General features: G+C 41.8%; 1 protein-coding gene across 2 annotated transcripts in view; it reads right to left on the reverse strand.

The window, feature by feature from the left end:
• Nucleotides 1-12,114, reverse strand: part of gramd1ba (GRAM domain containing 1Ba) — a 500,575-nt gene that overhangs the window by 273,876 nt on the left and 214,585 nt on the right. The window lies entirely within an intron of this gene.

Below are 12,114 nucleotides of genomic sequence, written 5' to 3' on the forward strand. Positions count from 1 at the left end.
ATCGGACAAACTCTGCTGCAAGTTACTGTTTGAGGATTATAAACTGTGGGCTGGAACCATTTCCTGGGTAGAACATTCAATAGCAAGCTTCTGGAGTCTGAAATTGCAGAAGAAGCATGGAACAGTAACGTCACTGTTTCCACCCAAGGAACACTGGGGAAATATAATACTAAACCATACCTTGTAAACTATTGCTCAAATACTGTCATGTGTTCAGTCTTACTCATATCAAATAAAAACCACTGGCACCAATAGGGCGTCAGCTTCGGAAAAATTTGAAAGAGCCCAAAAAAGGCAAAAATACATCAATCACTAGATGGTTCATCAGTCTTTGGCATAGACAAAATTCTTTAATCGTGAATGGTAACAACTTTAATATCATATACTTCACAATTTACACAGTCCAACCTAAATGGTTGAGCCACATTTTTGTGGACAAATCATCAAAAGCAGAAGTTCCATTTTGGGTCAAAACATTTCTGTATCTGGGAAAGCCAAAGCCATTGTCTTTGGCTCGCTATAAACTCTGTTCCTTCAACACTAATTCCATCCCACTTCCTGGCCATTGTTTCAGGCTAAACCAGATTGTTTACAGCCCCAGAATCTTATTTGACCCAGAGCTAAGCTTAACAACATATCCTATCACAAAGATCACCTATTTCACCTCCATATTATCCTGTCTCTACCTCTTCCTCAGTTTATCTGCGCTTGCAACCCTCATCTATGCCTTTGTTGTGAAACCATGCTTTATGTCAAAAAATGATTTTTGTATTCACTGGCTGGAAACCCCTAATTGAAATTTTAAACAAAGACTATAAGAACATTCCAGGGACTTGAGATCACAGTAAAAGGAGGCTGAACATTTTTGCATCACTGTATCTTCTATATTCCAAGGCCATTAAGTGGAGCCAACCTGGAAGCCTCACCAGGCCATCTCTTATCCCATTAACAAAACATCCATGTGATCACCTGGACACTCAGCTGCGTAGAGATAAATCATTTGCCATAACCACAAGGACAATGGGACCCTGGCTGAGAGAGGAATTCCCAGACATGATTTAATCAAGTTACAACTGGAATAAATTAGCCAAGGCCATATTTGGGTCACTGGGAAGTTGGAGAGAGAGGGTCATCGACAAGCCAGCTCTTTGTGTGTTTAAGCACCTGTTTTCTCTGCAGAACAGGACAAGTAACTGATATGCTGAAAAAGCAAGACCCTGAGTCTCTTTTACTTTCTCTCTCTCTCCATCCAACTTGCAAGTTTGAATCCTGTCTGGTGATGTTGACTATCCAGGCACCGTAGACAGAGATTTTTAACAACTCAGCAGCTGCTTTTTTCTGAAGAACAGATAAATTGTGCATCTACGTTTTTAAACTGCATCGATGTTGAACCCAGGAGGACCATCCCATTGCACCCGAAGCTAAACAAGTCACCAACCTCAAAGAGCTGTATACACTTTCAGTTTAATAGACACTAAAATGCTTAATCTATCCTCCCACTCTGTAATCTATTTTTCTATGCGTGTGTGGGCTTTTATAGTCACAGCACGTAAACAGTTAAACACTCACTGATGTAGTAAGCATAACCTTTTAAAAAAAAGCTGTTGCGGTCAAACGGGGAGCGAGAAAAGAGAATGGAGCCAACCTACCCCTCCTCACTTGGTCATAACACATTCCTTATCTCCAGTGTCGACTATTCCAATGTTCTTCTGGCTGGCCACCCATCTTCCACCCTCCATAAACTTCAGCTGATCTAAAACTCTGCTGCTCATAACCTACCATGCATTAAGTCCCATTCACCCATTACCCTTGTGTTTGCACAACAACATTGATTTCCGCATCCAATAATGCCTCCATCTTAAAAATCTCATCTTCATGCTCAATACCTTGCACAGCCCTACAATTCCCCAAGAACTTTATGTTCTTCTAACACTGCATTTATGTGCATCTCCCACTCCCTTCACTCCAGCATTGGCAGCTGTGCCTTCCACCTTCCGGGCCTTCATATCTGGAATTTCCTCCCTAAATCTCTCCACCTCTCTCGTTCTCTCTCTTTCTTTAAGACATTTATTAAAATCTACCTCTTTGATCAAGCTCTTAGTTGATGTCCTAATTCCTCCAACTTTGGCTCTGTGTCAATTTTGGTCAAATTTGATCCCTTCTGTGAAGTGCCTTGAGGGCATTTACTACAGTATAAGCACTCAAAAATGCAACTTATAAACATTTGTTGCAGTTGATCACAGTTGAAAATGACATCTTACGGATGTAAGTGGATCGGAGTGGCTAACACACGAAAGTGAACAAGAGGTAAGAGGGAAGTCGATTGCTCTTGTCCAACATCAAGGTGGAAGGTTGAAAACAAATTGCCTACATAACAAGGCTAAATTGTTTATTCAATTAGCTAAGATACAGAAGTTGTGCCCTAAGTGTTAATCAAATTATGACTGCCCATAGGACAAATAGATACATTTGTCAAGTGATTCTACCATTTATGACAAAAAATTAATAGTACCTACTTTGTATTGCTGGAATCAGTATGTAAAGTATACTACATAGAGAAAAGTTTTCAAGTTGACTTATCACCAGCTTGATTTGAAAAGTGCCCAAAGAACAATAAAGGTAGTACAATGTTAGTGAGAGGATAAGCAACATTGCTTGCAGTACTTTAATTGAATGTGTATCACTTCACATTGCAAGAACTGTGATATTATCAGTGCAATCATTGGTCAATATCTATTTTACATTCTAGTTAGATTGCAAACACCCAACCGTCAAAATCTCATTATTCAAAATTTATCTTCTTCATACTTCACAGTTACTGTGAATTGACAGAAACATCTAAATGGTAAAATCACATTTCACTTGTAAAGCTAACAATGTAAAGGTAACTGTAAAACCGAAGGAAAAGTACTGAACTTGCCTGAATGGCAAAAGAAGTCTAGGTGACATGTGAGAAAAAAATGCAGTGAGTAAAACACTGCCTGAAAGGCTGGTGGAAGCAGATTCAATAATAACTTTCAAAGGAAATCGGATATATATTTGAAGGGGAAACATTTACAGGGCTTTGAGGAAAAAGCAGCGGAGTGGAAAGGATTGGGTTGTTCTTTCAAAGAGCTGGCACAGGCATGATGAGTTGAATGGCCTCCTTCTGTGCTGTATGGCTTTAACACAGCTCACCACTTTTGCCATGATCAACATAACTCTTCTGTGTAAAAAAAAATTGCAATTTCGATAGATAACCCAGTATTTGATCGCTAGCACTTGCGGCTGCTGTGGAATATATTTTATGTCAATGACTCATAAAATCTGTCATGTCCCGTCCGCATATACTGTTGCTTGGATTTAATGCACTACTGTAATTAAATCTTCCTTAGGATGTTATTCAGTGACTGGCCTCCAGGAGGTGTAAAAGATAACTCACTGACTTTCACCTTCTGTGCTGAAATGCCTTGCCTCCACCACTCAATGCTTCCTGATATCCCAAGCAAGATCAGGAATTTACGATATAATCACAAAACTTATATCTTATTATTGTATACACAAGCACACTGTGTCACCACAATAGCCTAAAGTGCTCCACAAACACAATTTCTAGTTTCAAAAAATATTTATTTTAACCAAAAGATTATCCAACAACTTGACCGCATGTGTTGTCCTCTATTCTGCGTAGGTTTGAGCAATGTTAATGTAACTTGTCAAGAGCCAATAATAACGACGCTAGATAAAATTACTGGCTACGTGGGTGAGACATAAACTATCAATATTCAGTGGCCTAAATTTAGTAGATTACCAATAGAAAGGTTCTTTTTATTCAAATGTGCTATGCTGAGTGATCAATTGTTTTTGGAAAAATCAATGGGTGTCATTATGAGAAGACAGGATAATGACAAACTCAGTAGAATGGTTTAAATTATGTCATGTCACTTTTGAGCGGTTTTTGCACATTAACAGAGCCCCAAAACCAGAAGACAGCGTTAAATTTATCCTCCATTGTATATAATCCAGCAGAATACTTTACGGAAAGTAATGATTGATTCTTACTATTGTATGATGGATGCACCGACTGCTCATTGACAATAATAAAAGGGAGAAAGAATCACATGTCATCCAGGCTGTGGCTAAGGAATTTGCATCCAGTGTTTTCAGCAGTGCTCAATTGTTTAACAACTGTAAAGCAAAGTAAGAGACCCAGAGTAGTGTTGGAGGTGGTATGGGACTAGAGAGATCTGCGAGGGAGGTGAGGGGACGGGGAGGACAGAGAAATGGGAGCCCAAGACAGCAATGGAAGAAATGGAGAGCACAACAGCCTGACATCAATGCTGGAGGAACAATGCTAGGAGTCAGGGGGGTAAAGTTTGAGAGCATCAATTGGCAGTGTGATCTGAGGGGTCTTGGATGCCTAGGCGCTGCCAGGTATTGAACGGGTTCATGTGCTTGTAGCTTAGAGGTGAGAAGGTGGAGGAGAAAATGTCCCTCTGTGAACTTGGCCAGTCTCGGAAGGAGGCAGAACAATTGTTGAGGCTTTTGCAGAAAAAGATGGCTTGGTTTGGCCGTAAGAAAAACAAAAAAAACACGTTCCCACTTTATTAAATATTGAAAACAAAATTAAGTAACAGCATTTAAGATGAACAAGAAGTTACTAATGAAACGTTAAAAGTCAATATCTTCCTCAGACATGTCAGTGGCCCTGGTCCCTGTTGGAAATTAAACCCTGAGCCTTCAAAGCTTGTCTGTTGGGAATAGCAGCAGCCGACATGCCTGTGGGGCACTGCAACTCTGTTCCGCAATGTTCCGGCTCATATTCAAGGCATTTTTCAGTTTTTAAGTTTTTGTGTCGGATTTTTTTTTCAAGGTATCAAGTCAGCTTGCATAGCTTTCTGAATTGACACGTTTGCAGTAGGTTACCTCATAACTTGGGAAAAAATCCAGAGCTAGGATAAATAAAAAAACTAACTCCAGATGCCGATCTGCCCGCATGCCGGAAACGTTGCGCGTGCGCGCGCGCGCGCGCACACACACACACACACACACACACCGTCGGACGGCTCATGCTCACGCTACCTTCAAAAACAGCTCCTCTGACATGTCCTCCTTCTTCCTTAACCGAGGTTTTCCATCCACGGTCGTTGACAGGGCCCTCAACCGTGTCCGGCCCATATCCCGCGCATCCTCCCTCACGCCTTCTCCTCCTTCCCAGAAACATGATAGGGTCCCCCTTGTCCTCACTTATCACCCCACCAGCCTCCGCATTCAAAGGATCATCCTCCGCCATTTCCGCCAACTCCAGCATGATGCCACCACCAAACACATCTTCCCTTCACCCCCCTTGACGGCATTCCGTAGGGATCGTTCCCTCCGGGACACCCTGGTCCACTCCTCCATCACCCCCTACTCCTCAACCCCCACTTATGGCACCTCCCCATGCCCACGCAGAAGATGCAACACCTGCCCCTTCACTTCCTCTCTCCTCACCGTCCAAGGGCCCAAACACTCCTTTCAAGTGAAGCAGCATTTCACTTGCATTTCCCCTAACTTAGTCTACTGCATTCGTTGCTCCCAATGCGGTCTCCTCTACATTGGAGAGACCAAACGCAAACTGGGCGACCGTTTTGCGGAACACCTGCGGTCTGTCCGCAAAAAAGACCCAAACCTCCCTGTCGCTTGCCATTTTAACACTCCACCCTGTTCTCTTGCCCACATGTCTGTCCTTGGCTTGCTGCATTGTTCCAGTGAAGCCCAACGCAAACTGGAGGAACAGCACCTCATCTTCCGACTAGGCACTTTACAGCCTTCTGGGCTGAATATTGAATTCAACAACTTTAGATCTTAAAACCCCCCTCCCCCCATCCCCACCCCGTTTCTTTTCCCCCCCCACCCGCCTTTTTTTTCAATAATTTATATAGATTCTTCTTTCCCCACCTATTTCCATTATTTTTAAATCTAAAACTAAAACCTTTAGTCCTTCCACCCCACCCCCACTAGAGCTGTACTTTGAATATCCTGTCTTGCATTCTTAATTAGCACTTTTCTCAGACAAAGACCGCCACCTTCAACACCTCTTTGACCCTTTTGTCTCTGACATCTTTTGATTATCTGCTCACACCACACCCTCAATGTGTCTCTTCCCCCCCACCCACCTTAAACCAATTTATATTTCTCCCTTGTTGAAACTATGCTTCAGTTCTGCTGAAGGGCCATGAGGGCTCGAAACGTTGACTGATTTCTTCTCCGCCGATGCTGCCAGACTTGCTGAGTTTTTCCAGGTAATTCTGTTTTTATTTTGTCATGCACAGTTGCTCATTTCGGTGAGCTGGTGCCAGTATGGGTTTGCGCCTGCGTAAAGTGACGTCACTGCTTGCAGCCTGGGAAGCCGCTGTCCCGATCTCTGCGCTGCCTCTGCCTCAGACTCTCACTCCCTGCGCTGCCTCTGCCTCAGACTCTCACTCCCTGCGCTGCCTCTGCCTCAGACTCTCACTCCCTGCGCTGCCTCTGCCTCAGACTCTCACTCCCTGCATGATTCTGCCTCAGACTCTCACTCCCTGCATGATTCTGCCTCAGACTCTCACTCCCTGCATGATTCTGCCTCAGACTCTCACTCCCTGCACTGCCTCTGCCTCAGACTCTCACTCCCTGCACTGCCTCAGACTCTCACTCCCTGCATGACTCTGCCTCAGACTCTCACTCCCTGCACTGCCTCTGCCTCAGACTCTCACTCCCTGCGCTGCCTCAGGCTCAAACTCTCACTCTCTGCGTTGCCTCTGCCTCAGACTCACTCCCTGCGCTGCCTCTGCCTCGGACTCTCACTCCCTGCGCTGCCTCTGCCTCTGCCTCGGACTCTCACTCTCTGCGCTGCCTCTGGCTCAGACTCTCACTCCCTGCGCTGCCTCGGACTCCGACTCCCTGCGCTGCCACTGGCTCAGACTCACTCCCTGCGCTGCCTCTGGCTCAGACTCACTCCCTGTGCTGCCTCTGCCTCTCACTTCCTGCGCTGCCTCTGCCTCAGACTCACTCCCTGTGCTGACTCTGACTCAGACTCCCTGCGCTGCCTCTGACTCTCACTCCCTGTGCTGCCTCAGATTCTCTGTCCCTGCGCTGCCTCAGATTCTCTGTCCCTGCGCTGCCTCCTGCTCAGACTCTCTGTCCTTGCGCTGCCTCAGACTCTCACTCCCTGCAAGACTCTTCTCCCTTCCCAAGGAAAACTTTTATTTTGTCCAAACACGGCTGCTTTCTTCTCCATGTTTCAGTTGATTGATTGAAAACATATTTTCCTTGAGCCTTTTGTTATTCCCCTATAAGAACCCCAAGTTGTTGGGAAAACGAAAAGGTTTTCAAACTCCACTAACCTTTAACTTCTCCAGCTTTAACTTAAAATAAGGCAGTTTATTGTACACAGCTTGATCGTGTGTATTTGAGTGAATAGTTCCACCCCTTCCACATATCGGTGCCATCAGTTGTGGCATCAGCAAACTCAGCCATAAAATTTTTTTTCAAACTATAGTAATAGTCAAGAGCATTACTTTGTATTGAAATAATCCCACACACATTATTCTCCTTTAACAATCTTTTTTTTTTTTGTTGACCTTACAGAATAGTTTTAGTGAAGCATTGAGAGTGCCACCACTGACAAGAGTTACTTGAGTTGCTGTGCACAAAGTTTCTTTGACAACAGTGTCAGCACGGTACAACATTTGAGCAACTGTAGAGACAGGAAATATGCACCCATTCACATTACAAGTATAACTGTTAAATATTTTGTTTGCAAAGTCTCCAACTACCGATCTACTCAGCTTTTTTGCTTGATGTAGTACCTTTTATTTAGAAAGATGTCATCTTGCATCACAATAACAACACAAATGGATGTCAAGCCTTAAAAGTGCTGCCATATATTGTGGTCAGTGTAAAGTAAATCTGATGTGTAGCAGACAATTGGAGTGGATTGGTTTGCATGGATAGTGGGGCCATAAAGCTGCACAACTGTACCATACTGTTGGTCTGACCCACTTTTGACCCCTTCATAAAAGGCACTTTTATGAATATGAAAATGGGTCTTCCTGGTAGCTCATTCCAACAGTTTCATGTTTTGCTTGCAGATTGCTATATAATACCAGTGCTTGAGGAATCTGACAGTGCTAGCCTGAGTCTCTCAATATACATGAGAAACATTTCAGTGCAAGAGAGGTCAAATACAATGCACATTTGAAACTCAAGCACCTTAGACTAATAACTATCTCTATGGATGTTAAATAACTTCCTCATACTTGAAATCTACCCTCCTCCTTGAACCAGAAATTAATTTATCAACCTTAACCAGTTTCGAAACCCTCCAGATCTATGCACTTGTTTGAGAAAATAACACAAAAGTGTTATTTTTATGTCGGTTTTTAAAATTCAATTCTCACTCATCTCAAGTATAAAGTCTAATTGGGTACACAGAGATAATCCCTTTGCATATTTGTGAAATGTCCCAATGCATGGCCTTTAAATATTCTTACTAAAATCAACGTAAATGTGCCAGAGGCAAATTACAAGACCATGGTAAAGGATTACATGACTGTTGTACACTGTCTGGAGATTGAGTCATTAGTGTCACCAATGTGAGAATTGTGCATCTGTTGTTAACAGTACCGGAAAGCAATAGATTTATAACATTGGGGCCTTTGTGGAAGGCTCATACTTAAAAAACTTATGGAGGACATTATTTGTTAAAATAAATATAAAAAAGTTAGGTAAACACAATTGAATTTCAAATAATCATCCAGTGAATCAAATAGCTACCCTCCGGGGAAATTTTCATCTGGACTAACATCCAGAACTACTATCAAGGAAGACAAATTCTAAAGGAAGCAAAAAAAAAGGACAGTCAGCAAATGACTTATTAATTATGATTCAAATTGTTACAATGAACTTAAAATCTAAATTTGGAGTAGTCATTAATTAAGCAAAAATTGTAACTGTGGTGTGTTTAAGGGATTTTGTGCATTATATTAATCATATAAGCAAATTTTGCATGATTTAGAGTTTGTTTGTATTCTTGGATTTTATAATTGAGGCCAACTGCCTGGATTTTGACTTATGTTTCCTGCAAAACTGTTCCCATCTGGGATCACATTTCATGACATAATTTGAAGGAAAAATTGGTTACTTTTTAACAGTTACAAAAAGGCGGCAGCTAAAAGCCAAGAAGGTCTAAGTGGTTTGCTGTGCAGGAATATGGGTGAAATCTTGAGCTCGGATTGAAAAGACCAAATTCGTGAGAGTTAAAATGAGGTGATTTTACATGTCTTTCTAATCCTGTTATCTAACCAGCCTGTCCTTCTCTATCTACATCACCTGGATGAGCAAAACGGTGGTGACGGTTGTGGTGCAGAAGCCAGGAAGAACTGAAGGTCCAGTTACCCTTTTGCCTGTGTGCAGATTACTAAAGAAATCATGTTGTGGACTCAGGCTGTTCATTATAACAAACTGAATCTGTGAGGAGTCATATCTATGCTGCATTTAATACTGTGATGAACCCTGTAGAGGCCGTAATGTTTTAAAAGACATTTTAACTTCCAGTTAATAGCTGAAAGGATGGCATGACAAGAATTCATGTTTTAAAACTTTTACTGTAACAAATCACTAAAAGTACTATTAACTGAACACTATCTTTGTAGACAACTTACACTTTAAACCCAAGAATGGAATACTTATTTTTAACCCAACCAAAAAAAAAAATTACAAATATACTTTACACTGTCTTTTATGTAGACATTCAATTTTCCCAGAATCAAAGCAAAATGATTCTTAGCTACCAGGAATGTATTCCTTTTTTTCTCTTTTCTCAGCCTGGTAACTTTCAATCTTAGATCTGTCTTTCACAGTGAAGTTTTCTTTTCCTAGAGACTCTTCCTCTAGCCCAAGCTAGGCAACTCTCCCAGTCTCATTTTAAACCCCATGAATTTGGTCTTTTTAATCCCAGAGATAAAAACAAAAAGCTAAAAGCTACTGCGGATGCTGGAAATCCAAAACAAAACAAAAACAGAATTACCTGGAAAAACTCAGCAAGTCTGGCAGCATCGGCGGAGAAGAAATCAGTCAACGTTTCGAGCCTCCATGGCCCTTCGGCTGCAGTTCTGCCGAAGGGCCATGGAGGCTCGAAACGTTGACTGATTTCTTCTCCGCCGATGCTGCCAGACTTGCTGAGTTTTTCCAGGTAATTCTGTTTTTGTTTTGTTTTTAATCCCAGTATGAGCTTCCACCTGCATTCCTGTGTTGCAAACCATAGAGACTTTTTTGGCTTCTAATTGCTCCCTTTCTCCTGGATCCAGGCAGACTCCAAAGACTGTCTGTGATATTCAGTGATATTCTCGGAAAGTCCGTAACCTGATCTTTACAATGGTTTTCGCTGCATAATTCGCCATGGCAACATGGGCATTGTATGTAGTTAGAAATGCTCGAAATTAATTAGCTTTCCTTGAGAATCCAACTCTCTTTCGTCTTGGAAGTAAATGGACAGTTCAAAGCTGTTTACAACCCAACATTCTCAATACTTTTCTAGGACTTTGGAGGGACACTGTCTCCACTGTTAACACACAGGCTGCTGTCATTATTTCAGAGCATAAATACCTTAAACGTCCTTCCCAATAACACTTTGATCTCTAACAATCAAACCACCCAGGCTTACTATCATACAGACTTCAGAACATGTAACATGATCACCTTCATTGTACCTTAAATTTAAAGACACATTAACAATCTTATAAACCTCATAATTGTAACACTAAAGACATAATTAATCACAGCAGAGAGCGCTTCATCTAGTCATGTGCATGTAGAGCTTATATCAGCAAAAGGGATTTTTTAAATTAAAAAATCTTTTTCTTCCCCCTCACTAATACAAAATAATGGTGGAAAGCCTTTCAAATTAGCACTGCTACAACCATGTGACTGCTTAATTCTCTTGTACAATGCTCATATTTTTTAAAGCGTCCCGTATATCTATTTCAGCTTGGCTATTTTATAATTTTTTTTCAGTTTTTCAAAATGGACAATTGCTGGGCTGATAAAATAGCTGCAGCTGATCACCTGCTCATAGTTCTGGAAGATCCTAAGCTGTTCCAATGGACAAAGGCTACCTCATCATCTTGCTGGAATGTGAATTGTATTGTATAAACATCCCAGACAAGCCAACACAAAGGATTTGTAGACGATAAGTCTGCACCTGACAGCTATGAACAAAGGTAGAGGTATTTGCAACTCCTAATCTCCAATGTTGTGCTAATGGCATCACCATTACCTGCTCCAAAACACAATGGGTTTCAACTAGGCACCCCGTTAGCCGAATAGCTTGACCTGAAACTACCCTGTCACATGACCAAAACTTGAGCTGTTTGAATTCCTTTAATTACACAGCTTTTGCATTTCATCTTCAGTCACTACTTGACCCCAGAAGAGGACGACGACTCCAGGCAAGCAGCCTGCTTCTGTCTACCATTTTATTATCTAACAGATAGCAGCAGAAAGAGCTCTGTCCAAGTGAAGTGCCTGGCCCTCATCTACAATGTGAACTACTGGAACTTCTGTATCTGTGCCTAATCTTCTGTATCTATGTGCCTTCTCCCATCATGGAAGTCCTCACTTCTGGAAAGTCGAATCGCTCTGCAACAGTTCGGCCTGCTAACCTCTGAAGGAATACGCCATTGGACCTTTGATTCTGGACTGCAGACCCACGTGAAAACATAACTCATATTTTTTTATTGTGCTCTTGCCCTGTATCCCTTTCTTTCCCTTATCCCTCTTTTATTGTATGAGTGCAAAAAGGGGGGGATGTTGCAAAACCCCTTTCCTGTGTTTTGTGTGTGTGAGTAGAATAAACCAACCCTCTTATTTTATCTTATCTCAAGTTTTCTATGGGGTTATTAATAGAGGATTGGATAACTCCAAAACTGAAGGGTTGGGGAAAATACACCACCACTTATAAAGGGAGAAATCAAAAATCAAAAACACCTTTCTGTTTACAGACTGGTACTGAGAGGAGAAATCAGGGCTGTTCAAATGAATCCCCCTCTGGTCTGTAACTGAAATTATGTGAATAATTTGAATTAAGATGTGCGATGAGATCAAAAATTTGGTGAG

This window comes from Cetorhinus maximus, chromosome 2 (assembly GCF_964194155.1).
Source record: "Cetorhinus maximus chromosome 2, sCetMax3.hap1.1, whole genome shotgun sequence".
Lineage (NCBI taxonomy): Eukaryota > Metazoa > Chordata > Chondrichthyes > Lamniformes > Cetorhinidae > Cetorhinus > Cetorhinus maximus.